General features: G+C 32.4%; 1 protein-coding gene across 1 annotated transcript in view; it reads left to right on the plus strand.

The window, feature by feature from the left end:
• The window catches only part of EPHA3 (EPH receptor A3), a 339,310-nt gene that overhangs the window by 208,854 nt on the left and 115,753 nt on the right, over nucleotides 1-14,703 (plus strand). The window lies entirely within an intron of this gene.

Consider the following 14,703-nt stretch of genomic DNA (forward strand, 5'->3'; position numbering starts at 1 on the left):
GGGCTTTAAAAAAAATGAATAAAAAAGCCAAATGGACCATTGATAACTTCTATACAGAAAGAGAGCAGGTTTTAAACACCAAAGGAGACTAATGGCAAACAGTCTCCAGACAAAACCCCAAAGGGGGATGTAACTGGTCCCCATCACACAAGGATACCCAAGAAGAAATTATAAAAAATCTTAAAAGAGAGCTAGAAGAAAAATGGGGAATGGAAAGAGAAGCTATGCAAGAGAGTTATAAAAAGACATTACTCACTTAAAGAAAAATTTGATAAAGTGAAAAAAGAAAACAACTTCCTGAAATGTGAATTGGAAAAAGTAAAGAACTCCCAGGAAAGTAGGATTTGTGAATTTTTTTTCAATTCAAGAAAATAGCTCAGTAAAAAAAAAAAAAAAAAAAAAAATTATTGAAATGGAAAAAAAAAATTCCACACAGCAAAAGAACTCATTTAAAAACTCAATTGGACATATGCAAAAAGAAGTAAAAAAAGCTAATGAAGAAAATAATTCATTAAAAATCAGAACTGAACAAATAGAAATGAATGATACATTGAGACATCAAAAATCAGTAAGGTAAAACCAAAAAAAAATGAAAAAAATAGGAAAAAATGCTAAATATCTATTTGGAAAAACAACAGATCTGGAAAATAGATTTAGGAGAGATTATATGAGGATTATTGGACTTCCTGAAAATTATGATGAAAAAAAGGGCTTACATACTACTTTACAGGAAATCATCAAAGAGAACTTCCCAGATGTAATAGAATCAGAAGGTAAGATAGTCATTGAAAGAATTCATTGAACACCTTCAGAAAAAGATCTTAAAATTAAAAACTCCAAGAAATTTTGGGGCTAAATTTCAGAACTATCATACTAAGGAAAAATATTACAAGCAGCCAGGAAAAAACAAAACAAAAACAAACAAACAAACAAACAAAAAAATTCAAATACCGAGGAGCCACAATAAGGATCACTCAAGATCTAGCTGCTTCCTCATTAAAAGATCAAAGGTCCTAGAATCTGATATTCCAAAAGACAAAAGAACTTGGAATGAAGCCAAAGATAAACTGCCCAGCTAAGCTGAACATTTTCTTCCAGGGAAGAAGATGAACATTAAAAAAGAAAGAAAGAAAACCAGAACTTAAAAAAAAAAAAAAAGTTGACTTCCAAGTATAGGACTCAAGAGAAGCAGAAAAAGGTAAAAAGAACTCTTGAGAACTGTTATGGATATACATAAAGAGTATGTAAAGAGTGCATGTGTAATTTGATTTTAATGATAACATGAAAAGGGAACTAGAAATGGAAAGGGAATAGTATCAGAAAAAGAAAAAAAGGGAGATAAAAAGAGTGAAAATACATCCCACAAAGAGGAAAAAGAAACATATCATATATAGGAAATTAGAGAAGGGGAGGAAAATTGTGTGAATCTTACTCATCAGATTTAGCTTAAAGAGAAAATAATTGATATATTTGGTTTACAGAGAAACTTCTCTTACCTCATTTAAAAGTGGCAGACAAAAAGAGAAAAGGAAAATAATAATAAGGGAAAGGTACAAGAAAGTGGAAGGAATTCAAAAGGGGTAGGAGGGATTGTAAACAGGGAGCGCTACATGAGGCAAGTCATGCCCATAAGTTTAACACTAGGTAAGGGGGAGAGGGAGAATAAGAAAAACAAAAGCATAATCTGGGGATAATAAGATGGCAGAAAATACAGAATTAGTAATTTTAACTATAAATGTTAATGGAATGAATTTTTCCATAAAACGGAGGTGAATAGCAGACTGGAACCTCTAACAAAAGCCAGAATCCTACACATTTAAATGCACATTTAACACATTTTAAGCAGGGAGATACAGAGTAACGATAAAAGGCTAGAGATGAATCTATTATGCTTCAGGTAAAGTAAAAAAAGCAGGGGTAGCCATCCTGATCTCAGATCAAGGAAAAGCAAAAATTGATCTAATTAAAAGAGATAAAGAAGGAAACTATCTTGGTAAAGGGTACTTTAGACAATGAAGCAATATCAATACTAAACATATATGCACCAAGTGATATAGCATCTAACTTCCTAAAGGAGAAGTTAAGAGAGTTGCAAGAAGAAATACCAAAACTATAATAGTGGGAGATCTCAACCTTGTACTCTCAGAATAAGATAAATCAAACCACACAAAAAATAAGAAAGAAATTAAAGAGGTAAATAGAATATTAGAAAAATTAAGTATGATAGATCTTTGGAGAAAATTGAATGGAGACAGAAAGGAGTATCCTTTCTTCTCAGCAGTTCCTGGGACTTATACAAAAATTGACCATATGTTAGGACATAAAGACCTCAAAATTAAATGCAGGAAGGCAGAAATACTAAGTGCATTCTTTTCAGATCATGATGCAATAAAAACTACATTCAACAAAAAGCTAGGGGTAAATAGATCAAAAAGTCATTGGAAACTAATTAATATCATCTGAAAGAATGAATGGGTGAAGGAATGCAGGGTTGGTTCAATATTAGGAAAACTATTAGCATAATTGACTATATCAATAACCAACCAAACAAAAACCATATGATCATCTCAATAGATGAAGAAAAAGCATTTGATAAAATCCAACATTCATTCCTAATAAAAACACTTGAGAGCATAGGAATAAATGGACTTTTCCTTAAAATAGTCAGGAGCATATATTTAAAACCATCAGTAAGCATCATATGCAATGGGGAAAAACTGGAACCTTTCCCAGTAAGATCTGGAGTGAAGCAAGGTTGCCCACTATCACCATTATTATTTAATATCGTATTAGAAACACTAGCCTCGGCAATAAGAGTCGAGAAAGATATTAAAGGAATTAGAGTAGGCAATGAGGAAACCAAACTATCACTCTTTGCAGATGATATGATGGTATACCTAGAGAACCCCAGAGATTCTACTAAAAAGCTATTAGAAATAATTCATAATTTTAGCAAAGTAGCTGGCTACAAAATAAATCCCCATAAATCCTCAGCATTTTTATACATCACCAACAAAACCCAACAGCAAGAGATACAAAGAGAAATTCCATTCAGAATAACTGTTGATAGCATAAAATATTTGGGAATCTATCTACCAAAGGAAAGTCAGGAATTATATGAGCAAAATTATAAAAATGTTTCCACACAAATAAAGTCAGACTTAAATAATTGGAAAAATATTAAGTGCTCTTGGATCGGCCGAGCGAACATAATAAAGATGACAATACTCCCTAAACTAATCTATTTATTTAGTGCTATACTTCCAATCAGACTTCCAAGAAAATATTTTAATGATCTAGAAAAAATAACAACAAAATTCATATGGAACAATAAAAAGTCGAGAATCTCAAGGGAATTAATGAAAAGAAAAAAATCAAATGAAGGTGGCCTAGCTGTACCTGATATAAAATTATATTATAAAGCAGCAGTCACCAAAACCATTTGGTATTGGCTAAGAAATAGATTAGTGGATGAGTGGAAAAGGTTAGGTTCACAAGACAGAATAGTCAACTATAGCAATCTAGTGTTTGACAAACCCAAAGCCCCTAACTTCTGGGAAAAGAATTCATTATTTGATAAAAACTGCTGGGATAACTGGAAATTAGTATGGCAGAAATTAGGCATGGACCCACACTTAACACCATATACCAAGATAAGATCAAAATGGGTCCATGACCTAGGCATAAAGAATGAGATTATAAATAAATTAGAGGAACATAGAATAGTTTATCTCTCAGACTTGTGGAGGAGAAAGAAATTTGTGACCAAAGATGAACTAGAGACCATTACTGATCACAAAATAGAAAATTTTGATTACATCCAATTAAAAAGCCTTTGTACAAACAAAACTAATGCAAACAAGATTAGAAGGGAAGCAACAAACTGGGAAAACATCTTCACAGTTAAAGGTTCTGATAAAGGCCTCATTTCCAAAATATATAGAGAACTGACTCAAATTTATAAGAAATCAAGCCATTCTCCAATTGATAAATGGTCAAAGGATATGAACAGACAATTTTCAGAGGATGAAATTGAAACTATTACCACTCATATGAAAGAGTGTTCCAAATCATTATTGATCAGAGAAATGCAAATTAAGACAACTCTGAGATACCACTACACACCTGTCAGATTGGCTAAGATGAGAGGAAAAAATAATGATGAATGTTGGAGGGGATGCGGGAAAACTGGGACACTAATGCATTGTTGGTGGAGTTGTGAATGAATCCAACCATTCTGGAGAGCAATCTGGAATTATGCCCAAAAAATTATCAAATTGTGCATACCCTTTGATCCAGCAGTGTTTCTATTGGGCTTATATCCGAAAGAAATACTAAAGAAGGGAAAGGGACCTGTATGTGCCAAAGTGTTTGTAGCAGCCCTGTTTGTAGTGGCTAGAAACTGGAAAATGAATGGATGCCCATCAATTGGAGAATGGCTGGGTAAATTGTGGTATATGAATGTTATGGAATATTATTGTTCTGTAAGAAATGACCAGCAGGATGAATACAGAGAGGACTGGCGAGACTTACATGAACTGATGCTAAGTGAAATGAGCAGAACCAGGAGATCATTATACACTTCGACAACGATATTGTATGAGGACATATTTTGATGGAAGTGGATTTCTTTGACAAAGAGACCTAACTGAGTTTCAATTGATAAATGACGGACAAAAGCAGCTACACCCAAAGAAAGAACACTGGGAAACGAATGTGAACTATCTGCATTTTTGTTTTTCTTCCCGGGGTATTTATACCTTCTGAATCCAATTCTCCCTATGCAACAAGAGAACTGTTTGGTTCTGCAAACATATATTGTATCTAGGATATACTGCAACATATCCAACATATAAAGGACTGCTTGCCATCTAGGGGAGGGGGTGGAGGGAGGGAGGGGAAAAAAATTGGAACAGAAACGAGTGCAAAGGATAATGTTGTTAAAAAAAAAAAAATTACCCTGGCATGGATTCTGTCAATATAAAGTAATTATTAAATAAAAATTAAAAAAAAAGAATGAATGGGTGAAACAGCAAATTATACACACAATTAATAATTTCACTCAAGATAATGACAATGATGAGACATCATACCAAAATTTTTGGGATGTAGCCAAAGTGGTAGGAAGGGGAAATTTTACATCGTTAGAGGCTTACTTGAATAAAATAGAGAAAGAGAAGATCAAGGAATTGGACTTTCAATTTTAAAAGCTAGAAAAAGACTAAATTTTAAACCCCCAATCAAATACTAAACTTGAAATTCTAAAATTAAAAAGAGAAACTGATAATATTGAAAGTAAAAAAAATAACTATTGAATTAATAAATAAAACTAAGATTTGGTTTTATGAAAAAATAATAAAATTGGTAAACCTTTGGTAAATCTGATTAGAAAAAGGAAAGAGGAAAATCAAATTGTTAGTCTTAAAAATGAAAAGGTAGAACTTTCCATCAATGAAGAGGAAATTAGAGCAATTATAGGAATTACTTTGCCCAACTTTATGCCAATAAATTTGATAACCTAAGTGAAATGGATGACTACCTCCAAAAATATAGGCTTCCCATATTAACAGAGGAAGAAGCAAATTGCTTAAATAGTCCTATTTCAGAAAAAGAAATAGAACAAGCTATTAATCAATTCCCTAAGAAAAAATTCCCAGGACCAGATGGACTTACATGTGAATTCTACCAAACATTTAAAGAACAATTAACTCCAATGTTATGTAAACTATTTGAAAAAATAAGGAATGAAGGAGTCCTACCAAATTCTTGTTATGACACAGAAGTGGTACTGATACCTAAACCAGGTAGGTGGAAAACTGAGAAAGTAATTCATAGAACAATCTCACTAATGAATATTGATGCTAAAATCTTAAATAAGATATTAGCAAAAAAGACTACAGAAAACTATCCCCAGGATAATACACCATGAGCAAGTAGGATTTATACCAGGAATGCAGCGCTTGTTCAATATTAGGAAAACTATTAGTATAACTGATCATATAAATAACCAAATTAACAAAAACCATATGATCATGCCAATAGATGCAGAAAAATCATTTGATAAAATCCAACATCCATTCCTATTAAAAAACACTAGAAAGTATAGGAATAAAAGGATTTTTCCTTAAAATAATCAATAGCATCTATTTAAAACCATCAGTAAGCATCATATGTAATAGGGATAAACTGGAACCATTCCCAATAAGATCAGGAGTGAAACAAGGTTGCCCACTATCATCATTACTATTCATTATTGTATTAGAAATACTAGCTTTGGCAATAAGAATTGAGAAAGAAATTAAAGGAATTAGAGTAGGTAATGAGGAAACCACATTATCGCTCTTTTGCTGATGATATGATGGTATACTTAGAGAACGCCAGAGATTCTACTAAAAAACTATTAGAAATAATTCACACCTTTAGCAAAGTTTCAAGATACAAAATAAACCCACATAAATCATCAGCAGTCTTATATATCACTAACAAAATCCAACAGCTAGAGTTACAAAGAGAAATTCCATTAAAAGTAACTACCAATAGTATAAAATATTTGGGAATTTGTCTGCCAAGGGAAAGTCAAGAAGTATATAAGAAAAACTACAAAACACTTTCCACACAAATAAAGTCTGATCTAACCAATTGGAAAAATATTTAGTGCTCTTGGATAGGGCAAGCAAATATAATAAAGATGACAATACTATCTGCACTAATCTATTTATTTAGTGCTATACCAATCAGACTCCCAGAAAAAACCTATTTTATTGACCTAGAAAAAATAACAACAAGGTTCATATGGAAAAACAAAAGGTCAAGAGTTTCAAGGGAACTGATGAAAAAAAAAATCAAATGAAGGTGGACTAGATGTACCAGATCTAAAATTATATTATAAAGCAGCTATTACCAAACCCATTTGGTATTAGCTAAGAAATAGACTAATTGATCAGTGGAATAGGTTAAGTTCAAAGGACAAAATAGTCAATAACTTTAATAATCTAGTGTTTGACAAACCCGAAGACCCCAGCTTTTGGTATAAGAATTCACTTTATGTATATATAATAACTTTTTATTGACAGAAACCATGCCAGGTTAATTTTTTACAACATTATCCCTTGTACTCACTTCTATTCTGATTTTTCCCCTCCCTCCCTCCACCCCCTCCCATACATGGCAAGCAGTCCTATATATGTTAAATATGTTGCAGTATATCCTAGATACAATATATGTGTGCAAAACCGAGCAGTTCTCTTGTTGCACAGAGAGAATTGGATTCAGAAGGTAAAAATAACCCGGGAAGAAAAACAAACATGCAAATAGTTTACATTCATTTCCCAGTATTCTTTCTTTGGATGTAGCTGCTTCTGTCCATCATTGATCAATTGAAACTGAGTTAGGTCTCTTTGCCAAAGAAATCCACTTCCATCAGAATACATCTTCATACAGTATCATTGCTGAAGTATATAATGATCTCCTGGTTCTGCTCATTTCACTTAGCATCAGTTCATGTAAGTCTCTCCAAGCCTCTCTGTATTCATCCTGCTGGTCATTTCTTACAGAACAATGGAATATTTTGGAATGTTTTCCATAACAAGGAATTCACTTTTTGAGAAAAACTGCTGGGAAAATTGGAAATTAGTATGGTAGAAATTAGTCACGGACTTACTCTTAACACCGTACACCAAGATAAGGTCAAAATGGGTTCATGATCTAAGCATAAAGAATGAGATTGTAAATAAATTACAACATAGGATAGTTTACCTCTCAGACCTGTGGAGAAGGAAGGAATTTATGACCAAAGAAAAGAGATCATTATTGATCACAAAATAGAAAATTTTGATTATAACAAATTGAAAAGTTTGTGTACAAGCAAAACTAATGTAGACAAGATTAGAAAGGAAGCAATAAACTGGAAAAACATTTTTTTACAGTCAAAGGTTCTGATAAAGGCCTCATTTCCAAATTATATAGAGAAATCATATTTATAAGAAGTCAAGTCATTCTCCAATTGATACGTGGACAAAGGATAGGAACAGACAATTCTCAAATGAAGAAATTGAAAATATTTCTAGCCATATGAAAAGATACTCCAATTCATTCTTAATTAGAGAAATGCATATTAAGACACCTCTGAAATACCCCTACACATCTGTCAGATTGGCTAGAATGACAGGGAAAGATAATGTGAAATGTTGGAGGGGATATAGGAAAACTGGGACAGTGATACATTATTGGTGGAATTGTGAATACCTCTAGCCATTCTTGAGAGCGAATTGGAACTATGCTCAAAAAGTTATCAAATTGTACATACCCTTTTATTCAGCAGTGTTACTCTTGGGCTTATATCCTAAAATGTTCTTATAGAAGGGAAAGGGACCTGTAGTGCAAGAATGTTTGTGGAAGCTCTCTTTGTAATGGCCAGAAACTGGAAACTGAGTGGATGCCCATCAATTGGAGAATGGCTGAATAAATTATGGTATATGAATATTATGGAATAAGAAATGACCAGCAGTATGATTTCAGAAAGGCCTGGAGAGACTTACATGAAATGATGTTGACTGAAATGATCAGGACCAAGAGATCATTATATATTTCAACAACAATTCAACAACAAAAAGATGATCAATTCTGATAGATGTGGCTCTCTTCAACAATGAGATGAACCAAATTAGTTCCAATAGTGCAGTAATGATTAGAACCAGCTACACCCAGCAAAAGAACTCTGGTAAACAAGTGTGAACCACAACATAGAATTTCCAATCCCTGCATTTTTGATTTCCTTCAAAGTTTAATTGTACATTATTTCAAAGTCCAATTCTTTTTGTTCATCAAAATAGCTGTATGGACATGTATAGATATATTGTATATATGTTAGATACATATATCTATCTAGAAAAATGGAACTAAAGGTTTTGCAAATGTCAATGCTGAAAAAAATTATCCATGCATATATCTTGTAAATAAAAATCTATAAAAATTTATTTTAAGAGAGTAAAATATTTTTCATTTATTTATGCTTTAAAGAGGTTTTTCCCTCCAAGGATGGCTATTTTATATAATTTGGGATGTTTCTGTTTTTCATATGTTTAATTATACTAATATTTTCTTAAGATTAAAATGTACTTACCTGCATCTCTGGAATAAATCAAAGTTGATTAAAGTAATTTTTTTCATTTGTAGTTTTTTTTTTAATTATGATTTTATTTACAAGTTTTGAATCAAGACTTGATATTGGTCTCATTGCTGAAGGGTGTTATGAAAAGTCAGGTAATCTGATATAGTTTTGACATGATTATGAAGAGCTTCAAACATTCCAGATATGAATTTGGAATTAAAGTAAGAATGTGAATAAAATGGCCAGAGGGCTTGACCGAGAGTCTTCAAGCTAGACATATACCTCAATGTGGTTAATGATAAAAAACAAATAAGGGCCACATAAACATCAAAACATTTATAGCAATACTTTTTGTTATACGCAGAACTAGAAACAAAGAAAATATTCACAGATTGGGGAATGGTTGAAAAAGTTATGGTGGAAGAATGTAATGATATATAAAATAATGAATATGATAAATGTAGAGGAGCTTGATTGTTATGTGAGCTGATGCACAGTGAAATAATTCAACAGTAAATGTGCAACAGTGTAAGTAGAAAGAACAATATTAATAAAATAATAAACAATTGAATGCTTTGAACTTATGATGATCAAACATGGACTCAAAGAAAAGATAGGAGAAAGCATTTTTCTTCCAGAACTTTTATATCATGTTAGACTTTTCTAAGGTGCTGCTTAGTATTATTGAGCTAATTTTCCACTTTTTTCTTAATTCTTCTTCTTCTTTTTTTTCTTAATCAGGGATTGCTTTCTGAAAAGATGAAGGCAAACGGATTCTTTGGGGAATATAGATGATATAAAAGTAAAGTCTATCAATAAAAATATGTATGTATAATTATTTTAATACTAATAATATAAATGATATACCATGTCAATAAAATGAAAGGTAATTGAGATAAATAGTGCACATTTGAATTAAAAAAGCTCAACAACTAATTGGAATACTTCATTGTAGGATGGGAGGGAACTTGAATGAAAATGGTTTGTATGAAAAAGAGCTAAGGTTTTTAGTGCGCTGCAAATTCAGTGTTAATCTATCATGGCAGTTCTGGTATAATTGAAAGTTATAACTGAATTTTATGTCAATGGACTTGTGTTTGAATCTGAGTATTTCCTTCTACCACTATGATAACAGCATAACATTTGCTTAATTTAACAATGTCCCTTTGGTACTTCATTTGTAAAATGAAAAGATTGGACAAGATGATGAATTACAATCCCTCTCCAAATCCCTACATTTTCAATCTTATACTCTCATAAAAAGCATGGCATTGTAGCCAAATAATCAGATGTAATTTTAGAAGCATTAACATAAGTGTAGTATGAGGAGTAAGGGAGAATATTTTGTGCCAAACAGAAATTTTTATGGAGAATTATCTCTAGTTATGATGCCAAGAAGACTGAGAACCTGAAACATATTCCTGTTGGAGAAGCTGAGAGAGGGAGAAGGAGATGATGAAGGAATGAAAAACCATGTCATATGATGATCCTTTAAATATACTTATGATGTTTAGCCTGGAGAAAAGAAATCTCAGGATGGACATAGAAGCTCTTAACATATTTGAAGACTAATCATGTGAATGAAAGACTGAGCTTATTCTACTAAAATGCAAAGGCCAGGACTTAACTATGAAGGATAAAAGTTACAGAGGAGAATATATAAGCTTACTATGAAGAAAAATATGGAATGACTGGAAATGGAATAAAGTGCCAGGAGCAAATATGAATTAATTCCTATTGGAAATCTTTGAGCAAAAATTAAATAACCATGTTCCAGGGATGTTGTAGAAGGACTATAATTCTGAGTTAGTATTCCGATTCATTGCAAATCTCAGCATAAGAAGTCTCCAACAGATTAAAAAGAATCTTCCCTAATTTGGATGAATCTTGCTTGAGCTTTTACATAATAATTACTTTTAATATTTTCTGTCTCTGAAATATGTTTAAGTCTGAGCTTAAATCTGGGAAACTGTTCAGTATTGTAAAACAAGTCATAATAGTTACAGAAACCAAGTGAGGAAAATTGTATTTAAACATGATAAATGCATACCAAATGCCCATTTGGCAAATGTGTTTTATTGTAGAAATGACTTGGGTAAAGTATAGGAAGAAAGTTGAATTAACTGACTCTGGGCTACTTTTATTACATGTTGAAACCACAAAACAATCAGATCCATCCTCAGGAATATATTGGTTCTGCCTGTATAGATTATTTCAAAGATTTTTAGGGTGAAAAAAAATATCATGACAACATGTAACCAAAACATAATGTCAATCTGTTGCTCTCTTATAATTGCTTTTTCTTTTTAATCCCAAGGTGGAAATTTAATCTTAAGAAAATTATTTTGGTAATAAAAGTTTTACTTCCCCCCACCCCAACCTTAAAAGTATTAACTGTATCTATATGTTTTGATTATTGCCCAGGTTGACAATAGATAAAAGTAAATGCTGAAGCAGTTGAAAATATTTAGTTTTCAATTTTACCATTATTTTCATAATTTTTGAGATTCTTCTTTCTTTTATAGATTTTCTGTTTCATTTGCATTTTCATTTGCAATTGATTTACCTCCCTCCTCCACCCTAGAAGAATGTCACAGTAGGATTAATTGTTAATCCAAGAAGTTTGCATTTTATTTGGAAGCATCATATTTTTCATTGAAAAAGTACAATTCTAGAATTGTTGTTAGCATAATGGGATTGCATGCTATTTCCCTTGGAGAAATTGTTATTGCTTCCTTGTGGCTTATGACAATGATGTAAAAAGCAAAAGAAAGTTTAGAATGGAGAAAAAATAATACATAAAATAATTGAGAAATTGCCCAATAAGATTTATTTGATGAAGATATAAACTGGACCTAAGGCAATGTAGTTAGAAGTAGTTAGACTTATACCCCAAAGAGATACTAAAGAAGGAAAAGGGTCCTACATGTGCCAAAATGTTTGTGGCAGCCCTGTTTGTAGTGGCTAGAAGCTGGAAAATGAATGGATGCCCATCAATTGGAGAATGGTTGAGTAAATTGTGGTATATGAACGGTATGGAATATTATTGTTCTGTAAGGAATGACCAGCAGGATGACTACAGAGAGGACTGGTGAGACTTACATGAATTGATGCTAAGTGAAATGAGCAGAACCAGGAGGTCATTATATACCTCATCAACGATACTGTTTGAGGATGTATTCTGATGGAAGTGGATCTCTTCGATAAAGAGAGCTAATTCAGTTTCAGTTGATCAAGGATGAACAGAAGCAGCTACACCCAAAGAAAGAACACTGGGAAATGAAAATAAACTGCTTGCATTTTTTGTTTTTCTTCCCGGGTTATTTATACCTTCTGAATCCAATTCTCCCTGTGCAACAAGAAAACTGTTTGGTTCTGCACACATATATTGTATCTAGGTTATACTGTAACCTATTTAACATGTAAAGGACTGCTTGCCATCTGGGGGAGGGGGTGGAGGGAGGGAGGGGAAAAATCAGAACAGAAGTAAGTGCAAGGGATAATGCTGTAAAAAATTACTCTGGCATGGGTTCTGTCAATAAAAAGTTATTAAAAAAAAAAAAGAAAAAGAACAACAACAACAAAAAGTAGTTAGAACATTGACCCCAAATCACAAAATCCATGGCTCAAACATTATTTCTATCTTTTACTGGCTACATGGACCACAGCAAGTTATTTAAATTCTCAGTAACTCAGGCAACTCAAGAATTTATGCATCAGAGTATTTTCCAATCTTACATCAACAGAGAGAATTATCTCACAGAATTCTCTAATTCAAGAGATTAAAAGTTTAGTCACCCTTTCCCCTTTCCACAACAAAACAAAACACACAAAGACTAATAGGATGCAAACCAATTTGTCATTGCAATTAGACTGAAACACATTATTGATCTGATTCCTTGCTTTTGAGCAATGGTATTAAATTGATCCCATGACTGATTCAAGTTCCATTAGAAACATGGAATAGTGTCTGAAAAATTTGTTATCTGATGAAAAAATAAGAAAGTGAAAAACAAATAGTTCTAAAAAGGGAATATTAATGATGTGGAAAAAAAAGGAAAGGACATTTTAATTTAAAGAACTTTGTAATTCAAAAATAAAAGCTGCTACTAATTTACTACATATGAATTTCCACTGAGGAAATAAAAATAACTTTGGATCACTTATAAAGAAAATACTGAAATACTGAACCTTGTTTTAGTTGTTCCTTGATATTTTTCCACACTCTTTAAACCACAGTGATACCTCAGAGACTCATTAGAAATTCCCTAAACTGAAAGTAGAGGGATCTATTAAAAATAAACCAAACCATTTCCTCTAGGATTTGAAATTTAAAATATTGACATCCTACTTCCAAAAATGGGCTCTATTATGTGGATAAAATAATAGAAACTATAGGGCAAAAAGAGATGACTTTTTTCCCTAAGTCTGCACTGAAGATTAAAAATGTTACATCTATAATTCTAATTCAAAAATGTGAGGCAGAAACTTCACTGCTGCCCAATCATGTCATGTAAAAAGATTGCTTGGTTTTACCCAACTGCTTTACTTTTCCCTTGTTAATATTTTCCCTTTGTTATTCCATTAAGGAAGTAGTAAATGGTTCAGGTTACATTAATATAAGAGGGGAAAATCTGTTTTCTTTCCTAGTAACTGGACAAAAGAGTCTTTTAAAACTACTTTGTAGATGTGTTTCCAGAACTCGAGTGGAGTTCAAATTGTGTAACTATTAGGTCTATCTCTACAGTAATGTGAATTGAATGTATTTAGTCAATTCTGGCTGTCCTTGTGTGGTTTAGAGACTGTTCTTGTGTTAGAGAAGAAAACCATGTACCACAGTTATTTTTAACCTACAGATCATTAGTAGATCCAGCAATTTGGATAAGAAAAAAAAATAGATATAGACATAGATAAGACTACCTATTTATATTATATACACACCTATATATTTCAATGTATTTTTTGTTTTGTAATCCTTCATTTTTAATGTATTTAAAATATTATTCTTAGGAGAACCATAGATTTTTACCAGAATACTGAAGGTTTTCCATTCTCCCCACTATGGATAGTCATACTCTTGTTTGAAACTCAACTATACTTCCCCCTTATCCTTTATTTCAAAATCCATTTCCAATTCTCTGCCTCCTAGCTCTGACTTTCCATAACATTGTCCATGTCTTATTCTTTTCACTAAACAGCAACCATTCTTGTTTCAGGCCCTAATAACTTCTACAATCTACAACTGATCTACTTGCTTCAAGCCTCTTCCCCTTCTAATTTAATTTCTAATAGCTGACAAAGTGATTTTCCTAAAGCTTTATCTCTGACCATGTGATTCTCCTCATGCAATTCTTCCCTAGAAGGTGGAGCCAAGATGGTGGAGTAAAGGCAGGAACTTGCCCAACCTCTCTGCCACACTGCTCCTTTAAGTAACATCTCTAAACAAATTTTAGATCATCAGAATGCCCAGAAAGAGAGAGTAGAACATTTTCATCACAGCCCAGGACAGCACAACCTCTGATTTAGTGGAACTTCCAGACCTATCAGCCCAGAAACTCCAAAAAGAACCTGGAATGTCAGCAGAAAAAGTCTTT

Source organism: Antechinus flavipes, chromosome 3 (genome assembly GCF_016432865.1).
Source record: "Antechinus flavipes isolate AdamAnt ecotype Samford, QLD, Australia chromosome 3, AdamAnt_v2, whole genome shotgun sequence".
In the NCBI taxonomy this organism is placed as follows: Eukaryota; Metazoa; Chordata; class Mammalia; order Dasyuromorphia; family Dasyuridae; genus Antechinus; species Antechinus flavipes.